We start from the raw sequence: 16,173 nt of genomic DNA on the forward strand, positions 1-16,173 counted from the left end.
AATCAATAAGGAGAGGACTGAAAATAAAACCCCCAATCGCATAATGCTGTTACATAAATTTTGGTGTGGCTGCACTTTGAATGTTGTGCAGCGGCGTAGCGTGGGTTGTCAGCACCTGGGGCAAGGCAAGTAATTTGCGCCCCCTAACCTGTGGATTTGCGCCCCCTAACCCTACAAATCTATGCCTATGAATGATGGTCCCTCTCTCTCTCTCTTTCTCATATTCCAATTGATTCCCATTTCCGCCGATCGATCCCCGAAGCTCTCACCCAGCGAAATTCGTGCGTAATTACGCTTCGCCATCCCTAATCCTGCCGCTTCCACCGGGAAATCATGACGGTGCGTTTCTCCTCTCCAAACTTTCCCCGGCCCTTTGCCGGCTGGCGCAGCCCTTTTGGCTATGAGCTCCCCTCCTTCTCTGCCCGCTTCCGACCCCACCTCCCCGTCCAGCCTCCCTACCTCCTGAAAAAAGGCGCCGGCGCCGAGCAGGACACCCCCGCGGCCATCGGAGAGAGGCGGGGCCGAGGGAGGCAAGCCAATGGGCGAGGCGGGGGTAGGTGGCCACGGGGGCGAGCGCTGCCGCAGTCCTCGGGTGGGCAAGGTAGGAGCAGGCGGAGGCTGGCCGGCTGCTCTGACAATAGGGGCGGGCCGAGGGCACGACGCGGCTGGGCCCTCTGGACTTGCGCCCCCCCAGATGTTGCGCCCGGTGCGGCCGGCACCCCTGGCACCCCCCACGCTACGCCACTGATGTTGTGTTCTGTTCTGGTTGCTGCACCTCAAAAAGGAGTTTGAAAGGATTCAGAAAAGAGCAACAAAAATGTTCAAGAGGATGGAGCAAAACCTCTCTATGATGTTGATGGTTTAATTTGTATACAGCTTAATATATTTTTTTAAAATATCTAAGCTGTGTACAGAAAACTGAAGCGACAACAAACAAAAATATTAAACAGTTACGTATAAAAATTGCATTAATACAAAGTTACTAATATTGATTTATACATATTGATTCATTTTCCTTCTGATGCTTCCTCCCTCTCAGCCTCCGGGTTATGAGGAAAGGCCTTAAGTTTGTATTTACTCTTGCAGTCTTACCTGTTTACTGTTTTATTGCTAATTGGTTCACTGTATTATTTTATTGTGCTTTATCGGCATTGTGCTCCACCTTTGGATTATTTTATTACAAAGAGGAGACAGCAAATTCTATAGATAAAATCAGATGAACAAACATGTGAGGCTCTTTAGTTTAGAAAAAGGGTGAGTTGAATGGGACCTAAGAAAAGCGTATACAGTAAAACACAATTTGGTGTGGAGAAAGTGTATATACAGATGTTTTCTTTCCTCACACATATTTCTAGATACTTTGGTCATCTAAGAAGCTGAATGTCTGAGGTCAGGAAGTAGTTCTTCACACAACACATAAACTATGGAATTCATAACCACAAAATGTTGCAATGGCCGTCAGCTTAGAAGGCTCCTGTTATGCCTATCGGTGTGGTTGCTCAAGAGCGATCAGGCAAGATGCCTCACTGGTCTTTTCAAAAGCTTTATTATTGGTGCTAAAACCTTTACAAAGGAAGAAGCCTCTATTCCATGTCTTGCTCCCTGACAGCTCCAAAAGTGGATTAGACTAATTCATGAAAGAGAAGACTATCCATGGCTACTGACCATGATGCCTAAATTCTGACAACTGGACTACATGGGGCTTTGGTGTGATCCAGCAAGACATTTCTTATGTAGTTAGTGTGTCCAAATTTGGGACAAGAACAGTGGGCAGGAGGTTGACCTGCCTCCTTTTGCAACAGGCTGTACTTATAGAAACTACCGTAGCCTCATATTTTGGAGATTTCTTGGTTTAATGTTTTGGCAAGTGCTCTCCAAATCCAGATGCACATCACTGTTGCTGTTGATTAAATTTGTATACTTCTCTTCATCCAGAGATCACAGGGCAGTTCACAACATAAAAATACAAAATGAAAACACAAAATATAATTACAGGTAGGTAGCTGTGTTGGTCTGCTGTAGTCGAAACAAAATTTAAAAAGTTCCTTCCAGTAGCACCTTAGAGACCAGCTAAGTTTGTTATTGTTATGAGCTTTCATGTGCATGAACACTTCTTCAGATACGAAATGCACAAGAAAGCTCATATCAATAACAAACTTAGCTGGTCTCTAAGGTGCTACTGGAAGGTTTTTTTTTTTGTTACAAAATAGAATGCAATTCAAAAACAACAGAACTCCAAATTATAAACACCCAGGTTAAAAAGCAGTTTAAAACATTTTAAGCAATTAAGGCAATAATAGCAGCAACAAAACCTACTACACAATATCCCAACCCAAAAGTCTGTTCAGCTGCCTCAGCTTTTGTAGCTGGAATCAGTCAGGGCCCTGCTTTCCCAGGCTAGCTGGAAGAAGAAGAAGAGTTTGGATTTGATATCCCACCTTTCACTCCCCTTCAGGAGTCTCAAAGCGGCTAACATTCTCCTTTCCCTTCCTCCCTCACAACAAACACTCTGTGAGGTAAGTGGGGCTGAGAGACTTCAAAGAAGTGTGACTGGCCCAAGGTCACCCAGCAGCCGCATGTGGAGGAGCAGAGACGCGAACCTGGTTCCCCAGATTACGAGACTACCGCTCTTAACCACTACACCACACTTGCTCCAGCAAGGCAGGGAGCAGGTCCCCACAAGACTCATAGCTCAACAGATACTACATGGAGACTTGCAGGACACTTTGGATGATGCGAAGTTAGAGAAAATCTTCAACCAAACTGAATTACTCCAGGAATAAATTTCACAGGGCTGTATACCTCATTTGCAGTCAGATTATAAATTCTGTGCCACTGCAGACAGATATATTTACTTTCATATATTGTATTAAATAACTATCTTGAATACCAGAGAGCTGGTTTGGAATGGCATGATTGCAAGGACTTACTGAAGGGACAGAACTTACCCAACATCCACTGGGCAGGAATGTCGCCGAATGTCAAATATGTGCAAACTCAGCTTATGAAAATTGACAACTCTGAAGCTGGCTTGGGGAAGACCTACCGTATTTTTCGCTCTATAAGAAGCACCAGACCACAAGACGCACCAAGTTTTTGGAGGAGGAAAACAAGAAAAAAAAAATCTGAATTTCAGAAGCCAGAACAGCAAGAGGGATCGCTGTGCAGTGAAAGCAGCAATCCCTCTTGCTGTTCTGGCTTCTGGGATAGCTGCGCAGCCTGCATTCACTCCATAAGACGCACACACATTTCCCCTTACTTTTTAGGAGGGAAAAAGTGAGTCTTATAGAGCAAAAAATACAGTATTTATTCTCTCCCCACCCCACTCATGGGGTAGACCAGAGAACTGGTGCTGATCTTGGGGAACCAATCTCCCGCGGCCAGATCGACTCAGAAAGGTAGAAGCAACCTTAGCACAAAACTAACTCATGAAGTCTCGCTCCAAAGAGGCCTAATTTAGTTCTCCGGTACACGCTTGATGAATGGAGAATTTCCTCTCGAGACTAAATTACAGACCTCGTCAGGGTTGCTCTTTCATGATCTGTTATTTAAGACGTAATTTTCCAACAGGGCTGGAACACGCAGCCATGAGCTAGGATGGTATTTGTCGTTAGCAGCTGCCATACAAGCCCCATCTCTTCCCACACTCTTCTCTCTCCCTCTCCTTGAGAGCCAGCCATTGCCTCAGCGCACAAAAAAACCCACTAGGCATAACAATGCATTGGCGAGAACCTCACCAGAGAGAGAGACCTTAATTAAACCACAAGGATGGCATTTGTGCACCTTCCCTTGCACCCAATTCGCACAAAGTGGTACCGTGTCTTGTTCGAACTTGCTGAGACGCAAGAGGCGAGGAGGCTCTTCCCCCTTCAGACACAGATGATTACAACCTTGTGTCAAACTTTTTCCCCTTTGGCTTTAATGCAAGGCCTGTGATCCTCCTTTGGTTTTTTGAAGTGTCAGAGACTGTATAAACACAGCACGTTAATGTTTAGTTGACCTAACGGCTACTGGGAGCAGAGGGATTACACTGAGAACGCCCATATCTCATTAAGCACCACTGTCACCTGCCTTTTTGAGGTCATTATTGGCTAGGCCCTTAAAAATGAAAGCAGGAGATCATTTTAGCCGCTCATTAATGGCTCTGGGTGGGTGGAAGGGGAAGCGTGTGTGAAAATAGGCTACCATTGCAGCTTAATAAAGAAACGCTTGCATGTTTTTGTACCAACTGCAGTTTAATCACTAAGTGCTAGTAGGAAGTGGTGGTAAAGGGTAAAGGGACCCCTGACCATTAGGTCCAGTCGTGGCTAACTCTGGGGTTGCGGCGCTCATCTCACTTTATTGGCCGAGGGAGCCAGCGTACAGCTTCCGGGTCATGTGGCCAGGATGACTAAGCTGCTTCTGGCGAACCAGAGCAGCACACGGAAATGCCGTTTACCTTCTCGCCACAGCAATACCTATTTATCTACTTGCACTTTGATGTGCTTTTGAACTGCTAGGTTGGCAGGAGCAGGGACTGAGCAACGGGAGCTCACCCCGTTGCGGGGATTCGAACCTCTGACCTTCTGATCGGCAAGTCCTAGGCCCTGTGGTTTAACCCACAGAGCCACCCAATAGACCCTTCTTCTTTTCCCTCTCTAGCTAGCGAAAGAATTGCTTTTGGGTTGTGCAAATGGGACCCATGTTTTCGTAACAAGCATGTCTCCTAAAATAGTGATCATCTTAATATTAACCAGCCTTTTGAGGGTTCATTGGGTCTTTATTGATGCCAAATCTGCTTCTCCTCCACTATGTCCACTCCTACCATCACACAAGCTGGCCTCCTCCAGGTTGGCATTCATGTTAGACATCGCCCAACCCTCTCTACCAGCATCGAAGACAGGATGAGTCAGGTAGGAACACAAAAACGCCTGTAGGAAAGGGATTAAAAAGAAGAAGAAGAATTCTCAAACATAGTATCCTAAATGGTTGTAGCTCAGGGGCAGAACACATGAAGAACATCTTGTTTGCTATCAGTGGCACCTCAAGGTTAGGACTGTGAAAGACCTCTGCCCGAAACTATAGAGAGCATAGAAAATGCAGCACCAGGTGGACCAATGGTCTGATTTCTTATAAGGCAGCTTCCAAAAGCAGTAGTCAGTTTTTGCAGCTAGCAGAAGCCAGCACAATGATGCCCACTAGAGCCCACTAATGCAATATGGCTTTCCTGCTTCTCCCACTACAACGTCCCCAAATATGCTCTAGAGGGATGGGGAAATGCCCAGATAGCCATGGAAACTCTCAGCCTTACTTTTAGAAACTGTGTGTGTGTGTGTGTGTGTGTGTGTGTGTGTGTGTGAGAGAGAGAGAGAGAGAGAGAGAGAGAGAGAGAGAGAGAGAGCTCCTGTTTCTCTGTCCCAGCTTCGGCCAACCTAGCAGTTTGAAAGCACACCAGTGCAAGTAGATTAATAGGTACCGCTGCGGCGCGAAGGTAAACGGCGTTTCCATGCTCTCTGGTTTCCATCACGGTGTTCTGTTGTGCCAGAAGTGGTTTAGTCATGCTGGCCAGATGACCCAGAAAGCTGTCTATGGACAAATGCCGGCTCCCTTGGTCTGAAGCGAGATGAGCACCACAACCCCATAATTGCTTTCAACTGGACTTAACTGCCCAGGGATCATTTACCCTCACCATTACCTTACCAATACACGCACAACTTAAATAACTATCTTAGTAGTGTGGTGTAGTGGTTAAGTGCGGTGGACTCATAATCTGGTGAACTGTGTTCACATCTCCGCTCCTCCACATGCAGCTGCTGGGTGACCTTGGGCTAGTCACACTTCTCTGAAGTCTCTCAGCCCCACTCACCTCACAGAGTGTTTGTTGTGGGGGAGGAAGGGAAAGGAGAATGCTAGCCGCTTTGAGACTCCTTCGGGTAGTGATAAAGCGGGATATCAAATCCAAAGTCTACTTCCTCTTCTTCTTACTAAATCCCCCAATCAATTTACATTATTGAAAGAAAACACAAGTTGTGGGTGAAACTGGAAGTTAAAGGTAAAATTGTCTATAGGAAAAGCTATGCACCTCTGAGAGAAGGCAGTTCTGGTCATGGTCAAAAGAGAGTTCATTTGTACTTTTCTTTCCAGAGCAGAGAGCAAAAGCCGGCTCACTGCTTCCAGAGTCGAGTGTGTGCCGGTGGCAAAGTTAGTTGGTGCTCTGTGACGTTAACCAAGTTAATAAACATAATACCACAATGTGTATTTTCTTATTATTTACAATGGTGCCTCGCAAGACGAAATTAATTCATTCTGCAAGTTTTTTTGTCTTGCGAATTTTTCGTCTTGCGAAGCACGGAACTGCACCTCTTCAAGCAATGCACCCTGGGTATTAACGGTTTTAAGAAAAAGGAACAAACTTGCAAGACTTTTTCGTCTTGCGAAGCAAGCCCATAGGGAAATTCGTCTTGCGAAGCAACTCTAAAAACGAAAAACTCTTTCGTCTTGCGAATTTTTCGTCTTACAAGGCATTCGTCTTGCGAGGTACCACTGTACTGGCTTTCTATTCTGCTCTTCCACAGAAGCCCAGGGTGGCACACAAGAGACGCAAAACACAATCATGGTGAAAACATAGTTACAATAGAAACTAGAACCTATGTCAAAACTCAAAAACACGAAGCAACAGGGACAGCAAAATACTTCAGACTGTAATACTTCAGACTTAAGCCCATCAGCTTGACTGTCTAGGAGTTAGCACATCAAACCCTGATATAATAATATCCTTCCGGATAGAAAGTACCATATTTTTTGCTCTATAAGACTCACTTTTTCCCTCCTAAAAAGTAAGGGGAAATGTGTGTGCGTCTTATGGAGCAAATGCAGGCTGCACAGCTATCCCAGAAGCCAGAACAGCAAGAGGGATTGCTGCTTTCACTGCGCAGCGATCCCTCTTGCTGTTCTGGCTTCTGAGATTCAGATATTTTTTTTCTTGTTTTCCTCCTCCAAAAACTAGGTGCGTCTTGTGGTCTCGTGCGTCTTATAGAGCGAAAAATACGGTAAGTTGAACAGACAGAAGGTGGGCTTGGTTTATTTTTTACACTAAGCAGAACTGCACTATCCAAAACCTGGATGTGCCAGATGACTGTGCCATTGTGCTAAGAAGAGATCACCCCAGCAACCCCATATTCCCCGTGAGAGACCTTCTCCCTTTCATAATAGGAGTTGAAAGGCAGAGACGCAACTGAGGTGGACAAGGTGGAGGAGAGTTTACGGAGCAGGCTGTTTTCAAATACAACCCCTTTAGAAAACTATTCCTCCCCCATTTCCTCCCAATTATTGTTCAAAGGGAGGCGCTGAAAGTTGCTTATTTGCCGACTCCAGTGAAAACGGACGCTGAATGTGGCAGGATAGAAAAACTGTCTGAAGGGGTCCACTTAAAAATACTAAACACATACTTTAAAAAAAAGTACAAGTGTATCAGAAGGAAGAAGAGCGGGGGGGGGGGGGGCGAATCCTCTTTTCCCAAATAAAGATGCTGCCGACTATTTTAATATGGAACAGTCAACCTGTATATACATGAAAAGGACACGTTTCAAGATCAACAAAGGTTTCCTCCTGCTAGACGTGTGTCATCGATTCCAAAGACGTGCAAAACCCAGGCCCTTATTTTGACCATTTCGCGCAGTTCCTCTACGCAAGCTAGGCCATGTGCTCACTGGGCGAACGTTATACGGTTTACTTAACTGTAGGTGTAAAGCTGGGGTAGATGGTGCGTAAGTGACGATGACCAAATAGTCTGAAATAATTTTCAGACATAATGCTGGTGCTGAGGCTGACATAGACTGTAGAGGTGCTGACAGGAAAGTATATGGCCCTGTAATAGCTTGAGAGGAGGGTGAATGAATTCCCTGGGGGAGCTATTCCCAGTCCCTCAGCATGTAGGAGCAGATAATTGTGTAGTTATATGCCCAGTGGCACTTAGAAGGGCCCAGTTCTGATAAGCATCTATGGCATTTTTGCAAATGCTATCATATAATCTTCCCCCAATATATATTTTTTTGTCCTGGGAGGTTTGAAGTATCCTGAAATACTGGGGTGAGGTAGCGGAGAGATGGCTAGCTATGAATGACCATTCCTTACAGCAGCCTAAATGCAGTAATCAGATGCACTATGACCATGGGGGTTTATGAGGGAGTTATCATGGAGTTAGATGTGCAAGAATGTTTGATTTAGGAATTGATTCTAGAGCAACAGTGTTGTAACGCATTTGGCTTCAGGCAAATTCTTCATGTTGACGAGAAGAATCCATGGGCATCTCTTTTACTGGAATTCCGTATCACTACCTCCCACATGAAAAATGCATGCTAATGCAGGTCTAATATCACACAATTCATGAGATATGGCTTTGAGGATTACAAACCTTCTGATGTATTCCCGCCGTAAATGAAAATGTCATTGAATTAATACAAACAGATGTATTTAAAACTGACTACCACTATCACTCAGAAGTGGGACCAACAGATTAAATTCTGTGGGAGCATACAAAAAAACTAAAAACTGAATAAATCTTGCAAGTCTCACCCATTCCTCAAAAAAAAAAAAGGAAAGGATAAAAAGGGAGGGGAAGGTGGAAGGTTTTTTTTTAATTTTTCCAGGATCTGGCCCTTTAAAATAATGTCCCTGTGTTGTGTACCTAACGTATTTCTCAAATATGAAACTAGCACTGATATTGACAAATATTCTCCTGGTTGCTTCTTTTACTCCACTGGCTAATAAGAATTCTAGCGCCCAGGGCTTGTTTTATGCCAGAACTCTGTCTCCAACAAATATAACCCAGCGTTGGTTTTCAGATGGATTGGTTTATTTGGTTAGAGCAATCAGACATCCTCCGTTTTCTCAGCCCTCCAACTTTGACTTCTAATTAGTCATAGCTTTCTTGCCAGCTATGTTGGTCTGAACAACCACCAGAGCTGACTAATGGGACCAAATTTTCACACTGGTGTCGAGCATGCAGTAAAATTCCGAAATTAACTTCTGTACTGAAATCAAGCAGGTATCCCATATTTGCTGTAATCCAAGGAGGAACCTCCACAAGTCTTGCTCTGAAGATGCCTGAGTTTTACTCGCACCTCCAGCAACTGCATCAGGATATTTCCCAAGGAGATGTCTTAGCCAATTTAGGTGACAGATTATTTTATGAAACAATATTTGAAGAATTAACATGTCTAAGTCCAATTGGACAATGGTGGAACTGTGTAAAATATGGGAATGGAATTTAGGTTATAAGGCTGAGGAAAATACCTTGAATACCATTTGGCCAATACTGCCAACGCAACCCATCTCAACAAGACCAAAGGAAATTGTGCTTAAACAGGCATATCACTGGTATATAACCCCTGTAAAGGTAGATCATAGAAACAGCACTCTTAGCATGTTATGGGGGTACAATCAGGCTAGCACAATGTTCCAAATGTGGTGACTGTGTTCAGTGGTGCAAGTTTTCTGGCTTTCAACAAAGCGCAACAATTGTTACTGACACTGCGCATCTAGATCCAGGCCTAGCTCTTCTTTCACTTTTTTCTGAGAGAGGTGTATGACATTTTATCTTTTATCTGCTAGCAGCATCTGAGTTAGAAACCCCCCATCACTGGAAATATTCAGCACATTTTACAATATGAGACTACTGGTCCATTGTCCTAGTGGAAAAATTGACACAGACATGGGCAGGGCAAAAGCAAGACGGACAAAGTTGTGGACATATCAGACCCGTTTCTGCATTTGTAGCATAACAGAGAGACGCAGTAAAACCTCCAACTATTCAGAAAAAAATTCTAGCCAGACCCATTATCCAGGAATCTCATTTTTTGCATCAACCCCAATGGAAACGGAAATGCTGTTTGTGTGTGAACTCCCATAGCTCTCTTCTTTCAATGAGTCAAGAGAAGTGCACTATATTGTTGTGTTGTTTATTTGTATTATATTATTGGATATAATAGTTAAAGCTATGGTTAAAGCTATTGTTTTCCCAGTAGTGATGTACGGAAGTGAGAGCTGTAGTGATGTATGGAAGTGAGAGCTGGACCATAAAGAAGGCTGATTGCCGAAGAATTGATGCTTTTGAATTATGATGCTGGAGGAGACTCTTGAGAGTCCCATGGACTGCAAGAAGATCAAACCTATCCATTCTGAAGGAAATCAGCCCTGAGTGCTCACTGGAAGGACAGATCCTGAAGCTGAGACTCCAATACTTTGGCCACCTCATGAGAAGAGAAGACTCCCTGGAAAAGACCCTGATATTGGGAAAGACTGGGGGCACAAGGAGAAGTGGACGACAGAGGACGAGACGGTTGGATAGTGTTCTCGAAGCTACCAGCATGAGTTTGACTAAACTGCGGGAGGCAGTGGAAGACAGAAGTGCCTGGCGTGCTCTGGTCCAGGGGGTCACGAAGAGTCGGACACGACTAAACGACTAAACAACAACAACAATTGGATATAATAACATTGTATTGTGTATCTGGAAACACATTTCACATTTTGAAAACAGGGACTAAATCCAACGGCTGCATAAACTTGCAGAGGATTACACTGTGTGTAACATTTCACGATTGCAACGGTGCCGTGCAAAAGGAGCTACAATCACCCGAAAGCTCTTTGAGCATGTTTTCAGCCTCTTCTAACTAAATAAAAAGCACAGCGCCTTAGCATTCTTTAAATCCCACATTGCAGCATTTTGTGAGCAGCAATACTGAAACAAAAACGATGAAGAAGAACCTAAAATCCTGATGACGGGCCCAGTTTATTCATGGAACAGGTTGCTGCTGCTGGGCGTGCCTCCAGCACTGCAACAATCCTCATGCCAGTAGTTGCTTCGCTGTCAGCTAAGATACTTCGAAATTTAGCTCCCTTAGGTTTAAGCATTCAGCTCCACTACTAAGTGAACAAGCAGCAACTCTCGCAGATTTCAGATTTCCTAACGGAACTGTGCTGCAGCGCTCAGGAACGCGGGCATAATAGCAGACAAGTGGATTCTTCTGAAACAGCTCCACCTTCTGGCCCCTCCTTGCCAAATAATACTGTCCTGGACGGATGCAGGCTGATACTGTTGCCTCAGCCCTTGGCATGGGACTGGGTGGGATGAGGTTTGTTTTTAGCACATGTTCCTCTGCTTTTAAAGGTTACTTAATCTGAGTCACATTTAATTGTCTTAAGGTAAACAGATGAATCATCGCGGGAGGAGGGGGGGGGTTAACATCCAAAAGGTCAGGGGTTCAGGGTAGGGTTCTTTGTTGTTGTTTCTTCTTCAGAATGAAACGAAGGGAAACTGAACTGGTTGGAAAATTAAATTATTTTAGTTGGGAGTCGAGCAGACAGTGACTCAGATTTTTGCTTTCCTGCGCCTTTTACTTACAACTCTTTAACAAACAGGTATTGGGCCCACACCTGCCTGCCATGGAAAGAGCAGCGAAAGGTCAGCACACCCATCGAACAGAAGTGCTCTTGTTCCGATGGAGGAGCTCACTGGTTGACTACAGTCAAGGTTTTGATAGCCACTGCAGCTGCTTCCGGAAGTTCATACTAGGCTCACGTGCCGGCCTTTGCCGTTTACCTTGAAGAGAGATTTTGATCAGCCCATGCAAGAACCCTGCTTTTCCAAAAAATAAAAAAGGAGAAAAAATAAAGGGAAAGCACAGAAAGTGTGCTGTGATCACTGGAAATCCTGGAGGTTATTGGCTCTGATTTTCGTTCATGTTTTCATGTATTTATTTGCTTCTTAAAGAGCCCATTAACAGTTAGGGTTTCTGAGCACTGATAACGCTGATCCAAGTTACCCCCCACAAGTCAGGAGCTTATTTATTTATTTATTTATTTATTTATTTATTTATTTATTTACGGCTATTAGCCCATAAAATATGTACAAACATAAAAACACAGAGACATAAAAACCGATATATCCGACAACAGAAGGTGAACACCACGATGCAAGGGTGGGTCATTGAGCAGAGCCAAATGACAGCTTGGGGCCAGGAGAGCTCCAGGGGACGGATCACAGGAAAAGAAAAACTGAAGACGAAATCCGACATGCACTCTCGTCATAACAGTCCGATTAGTTTTGCTGTTGTTGTTGTTTTTTGGGTGGTTTTTGAGTGTGAGATAACCGCATTCAGGAATCTCGCCACCTGCAGAGTTACAGAAGGATCTGTATCCTGCAAAAGCAGTGCGGCGTGTGACTCAACAGGCCTGCCAACCAAGTGCAGTAAAGCAGGACCCAGGAATTTAGTCCTGGCTATGCTATGTAGGGGACAGTTGAACATTATATGTGTAAGAGATTCAACAGTTTCCCCGTCACACACGCATAGCGGAGACACCAAACCCTTGGAAAATCTGTGGCTCAGCTGATTCGATGGAAGGACATTGAACCTTGCACGAATAAATGCTTCTTAAAGAGCCCATTAACAGTTAGGGTTTCTGAGCACTGATAATGCTGATCCAAGTTACCCCCCACAAGTCAGGAGTGCAGTTAGGGACAGGCCAAAAAAATCTCCCCAAAGTTTTTCTACTGCAAACACAACTCCCATCTGGGGGAGCGGGGACACACCAACCTGGCAAAGGTAGCCCATCTGGGAGAAGGAACACTCTGGGTCTAAACCTCCACTGCCTTGTGGGATATCTTTGGGAGGAGAAAAGGCTATGGATTAAACCCTGCACAAATCTAGGCTGGAGTGGAGTCCCTAAGACAGCTGGGTGGTGCCTGGTACGCCTCCTTCTGGCAACTCCTGAAGCCAAGCTGGTGCCAAACACACTGCTTTGCTTTCCTTTGGCCCACACCAGTGAGGTCTTGTCATCTGGGCAACCCAGGACCTCCATACACACTGGCCAGGCCTGAGTCCCAGGGTTTGGTGCAGCTAACGCAGCAGTTTGACTTCACTCCTGGAGGCGTACTTCACTGTTTCTTGGGAGAGACAGATGCCAACATAACACCTCTATTGCTAAAAGAGACTGAGGTAAAGGGACCCCTGACCATTAGGTCCAGTCGTGACCGACTCTGGGGTTGCGGCACTCATCTCGCTTTATTGGCCAAGGGAGCCAGCGTACAGCTTCCGGGTCATGTGGCCAGCATGACTAAGCCCCTTCTGGCAAACCAGAGCAGCGCACGGAAATGCCGTTTACCTTCCCACTGGAGCAGTACCTATTTATCTACTTGCACTTTGACGTGCTTTCAAACTGCTAGGTTGGCAGGAGCAGGGACCGAGCAATGGGAGCTCACCCCGTCATGGGGATTCGAACCGCCAACCTTCTGATCGGCAAGTCCTAGGCTCTGTGGTTTAACCCACAGCGCCACCCGCGTCCCAAATGAGACTGAAGTTCAATGCTAATTCAAAATGATGGGGATTTGACAAAATGATCAGATGTTGGGTTCTTACTTGGGCTGCCATTTGGTAGTCAAAGCAAGTGTCTGGAAGTGTCCTTTCAGCAGATTTTTAGCCTGGTTTTTTATTTTTAATCACAGTACGGTTTTTTAGAATAAGCTCGGAGCTCACCCTGGTGATTTTACTTCCACAGTATAAGCCATTCCATGTACACTGTTTATTAATATTTATTTATACTTGGTGAATACTGATAAACATACACGGGGCAGCGGGGAGGGGGAACATCATCCAAATACGGACTGAGCAACACTCCGCTCAAGCAGATCCCAAAAATAAAACTCTAAAGACACAATCCTCAAATATCTGTAGAACTAAACAGCCAAAGAGGAGACCTGAGCAAACATTGGAATTCCCAGTTATTTAAATGCTCCAGTTTACAAGGGCTATAGCAAGCCAGGAGTTCAAAGATGGCCAGGACCCTGATATATGTACACCATACATTGAAACTCTCCCCCCCCACAAGAATCACGAGACTGCAAAAATTCAGGCCCAGCAGAACAAACAATGGTTTGTCATGTTGTCTGATTCTGAGCTTGTATACTGCCGTTTCCTCTGCCTTTGGAAATTCAATTCAGAAGTCATTATAAACAAATTTAACAAACAAACAAACAAACAAACAAACAAACAAACAGAGCTATGTGTTTTTCCCCTTTTGTTAAAAGAGGCTTACCACAACGGTTGTTTTTTTTAATTGTAAGAAATTAAAAAGTATAACAAATTAGGTATTCATTTATTAAACCATTCATTTTTCTCCACCATGCTTTTCTTATTACTTAAAGGGAAACCAAACCAAACCGCTTCTTCTTCGCCAGCCTTTGGACCAGACTTTCATGACCCATTTTCAATTTCCCTTATGCTACTTGCGTGAAGTGCTGATTTCAGAGTAGATAAAAGCGCTTGCAGAATCTGCACATCCTTGTTCAACGTAAAATCCCTTGCCACCACGGGTGCCTATGAATTTTATGCTATTATTAAGAAACACAATCCTGCACCATGCAGCAGATTCACACATGCTGGGAGTAAAGCTCTCCCAGTGCTTTGGTTACCCAGGTGTCCAGTACTAGTGTGAACAAGACATCGGTGAGTTTGATATGGAAGAATGCTAAAGTGCTGCTAAACGCAATACAGAAAGCCATTTCTATGGACGTGTGTCTGGAACTCCCAGCAATTTCAGAACTCTCCATTTATATCGGTTTCCAGTTGCTTGCTCCTTCCCCACAATCTTGCAAAAACAGCGGACACTCTCACAGGACGAAGAAGGGGGGGCACAGAGAAAAAAAGACTAATACATTCTCCTGTCATGGACTAGGAAAACAACACTCAAGTCAGTGCACCTAAAACATTTTGGAAACTCAGAAGGCTGCATAGCAACGCAGGGTCTGTTTGTGTTTACATTTTCGTTACCAGAGTTGCCTTGTGCTTTTTTCATTCCTGGCTTGCCTTTATTTATACTTGTTATTTGCAACTTTGGAGCTCTTCTGTACGTTGCCTTAGTCCTGCCTCTGTTAGTGGCTTGCGAAGGCTCTTCCAGACCAAAGACCTGGCACTGGGAAGATCAAACAAACACAGCTGCTTCTGTGTCACTCCTGCTGTTATCTGGCCGGCTGCTCCAGAAACGGTCTGAGGCACAGAGCAGAACTCAGTGCAGGTGGAGGAGACAAATAGCTTTGAGGCCAAAGGCAGTGCATGAAAATAGTTATGAATTAAATACCCATTGGCAGCGGCAGCGGCTGGTGAACCCAAGGGCACACGAGGCAACCCTTCCTCCCCCAGCCCCCCACTTAAACATTTTCTGCCACTCCAAGAACTTCCGCAACGCAGCACTGAGCAGGGATTGTGAGCCTTGTCAGCAAATACAGATTTATTTCTAAGGGCTAAATTGGACCTAATGGAGCAGACAGACACATGCGTAAAGCTCACATGTCTGCCCTGTTCACATAAAAAGTGTATGAGTGTGTGTGTGTGTGTGTGTGTGTGTGTGTGAGAGAGAGAGAGAGAGAGAGAGAGAGAGAGAGAGAGAGAGATTTACCCTTTACGTAACAAGAAACATGCATGGGAAGTGAGTAAAACCAGCGTTCTCTAGAAAAAGGGGTGCTGGAACTCACCACAAACACCTCTCTTGTTCTCTTAGAATGGCAGTGGCACCACGACTGAGTTCTGGCTGGGGGAAAAGCCCTGAGTAAAACCCACTCCTTTTCCACTTCACCAGACCCTCCAGTGTCCCTATTTTCCAGGGACAGTCTCGGATTTACAGAAGCCATCTAAGTATCTGATCTGATCCTGGAATGTCCCACTTTTCCTTAGGACATCCATATTTTCATCAGAGAAATATTGGAGAGGATGGAGTTTTGTGACCCCCGAGCCAAGGAGATAAGTAACTATACAACCTGTAAGCAGCCCCGTATAGGGAAGTTTTTAATGTTTAATGTTTTATTATTGTTTTCTACATATTAGTGCTGCAGGAGACTCTTGAGAGCCCCATGGACTGCAAGAAGATCAATCCTATCCATTCTTAAGGAAATCAGCCCTGAGTGCTCACTGGAAGGACAGATCCTGAAGCTGAGGCTCCAACACTTTGGCCACCTCATGAGATGAAAAGACTCCCTGGAAAAGACCCTGATGTTGGGAAAGATGGAGGGCACAAGGAGAAGGGGAGGACAGAGGACGAGATGGTTGGACAGTGTTCTCGAAGCCACCAGCATGAGTTTGACCAAACTGTGGGAGGCAGTGGAAGACAGGAGTGCCTGGCGTGCTCTGGTCCATGGGGTCACGA

Source organism: Podarcis raffonei, chromosome 3 (genome assembly GCF_027172205.1).
Source record: "Podarcis raffonei isolate rPodRaf1 chromosome 3, rPodRaf1.pri, whole genome shotgun sequence".
NCBI classification, from domain to species: Eukaryota; Metazoa; Chordata; class Lepidosauria; order Squamata; family Lacertidae; genus Podarcis; species Podarcis raffonei.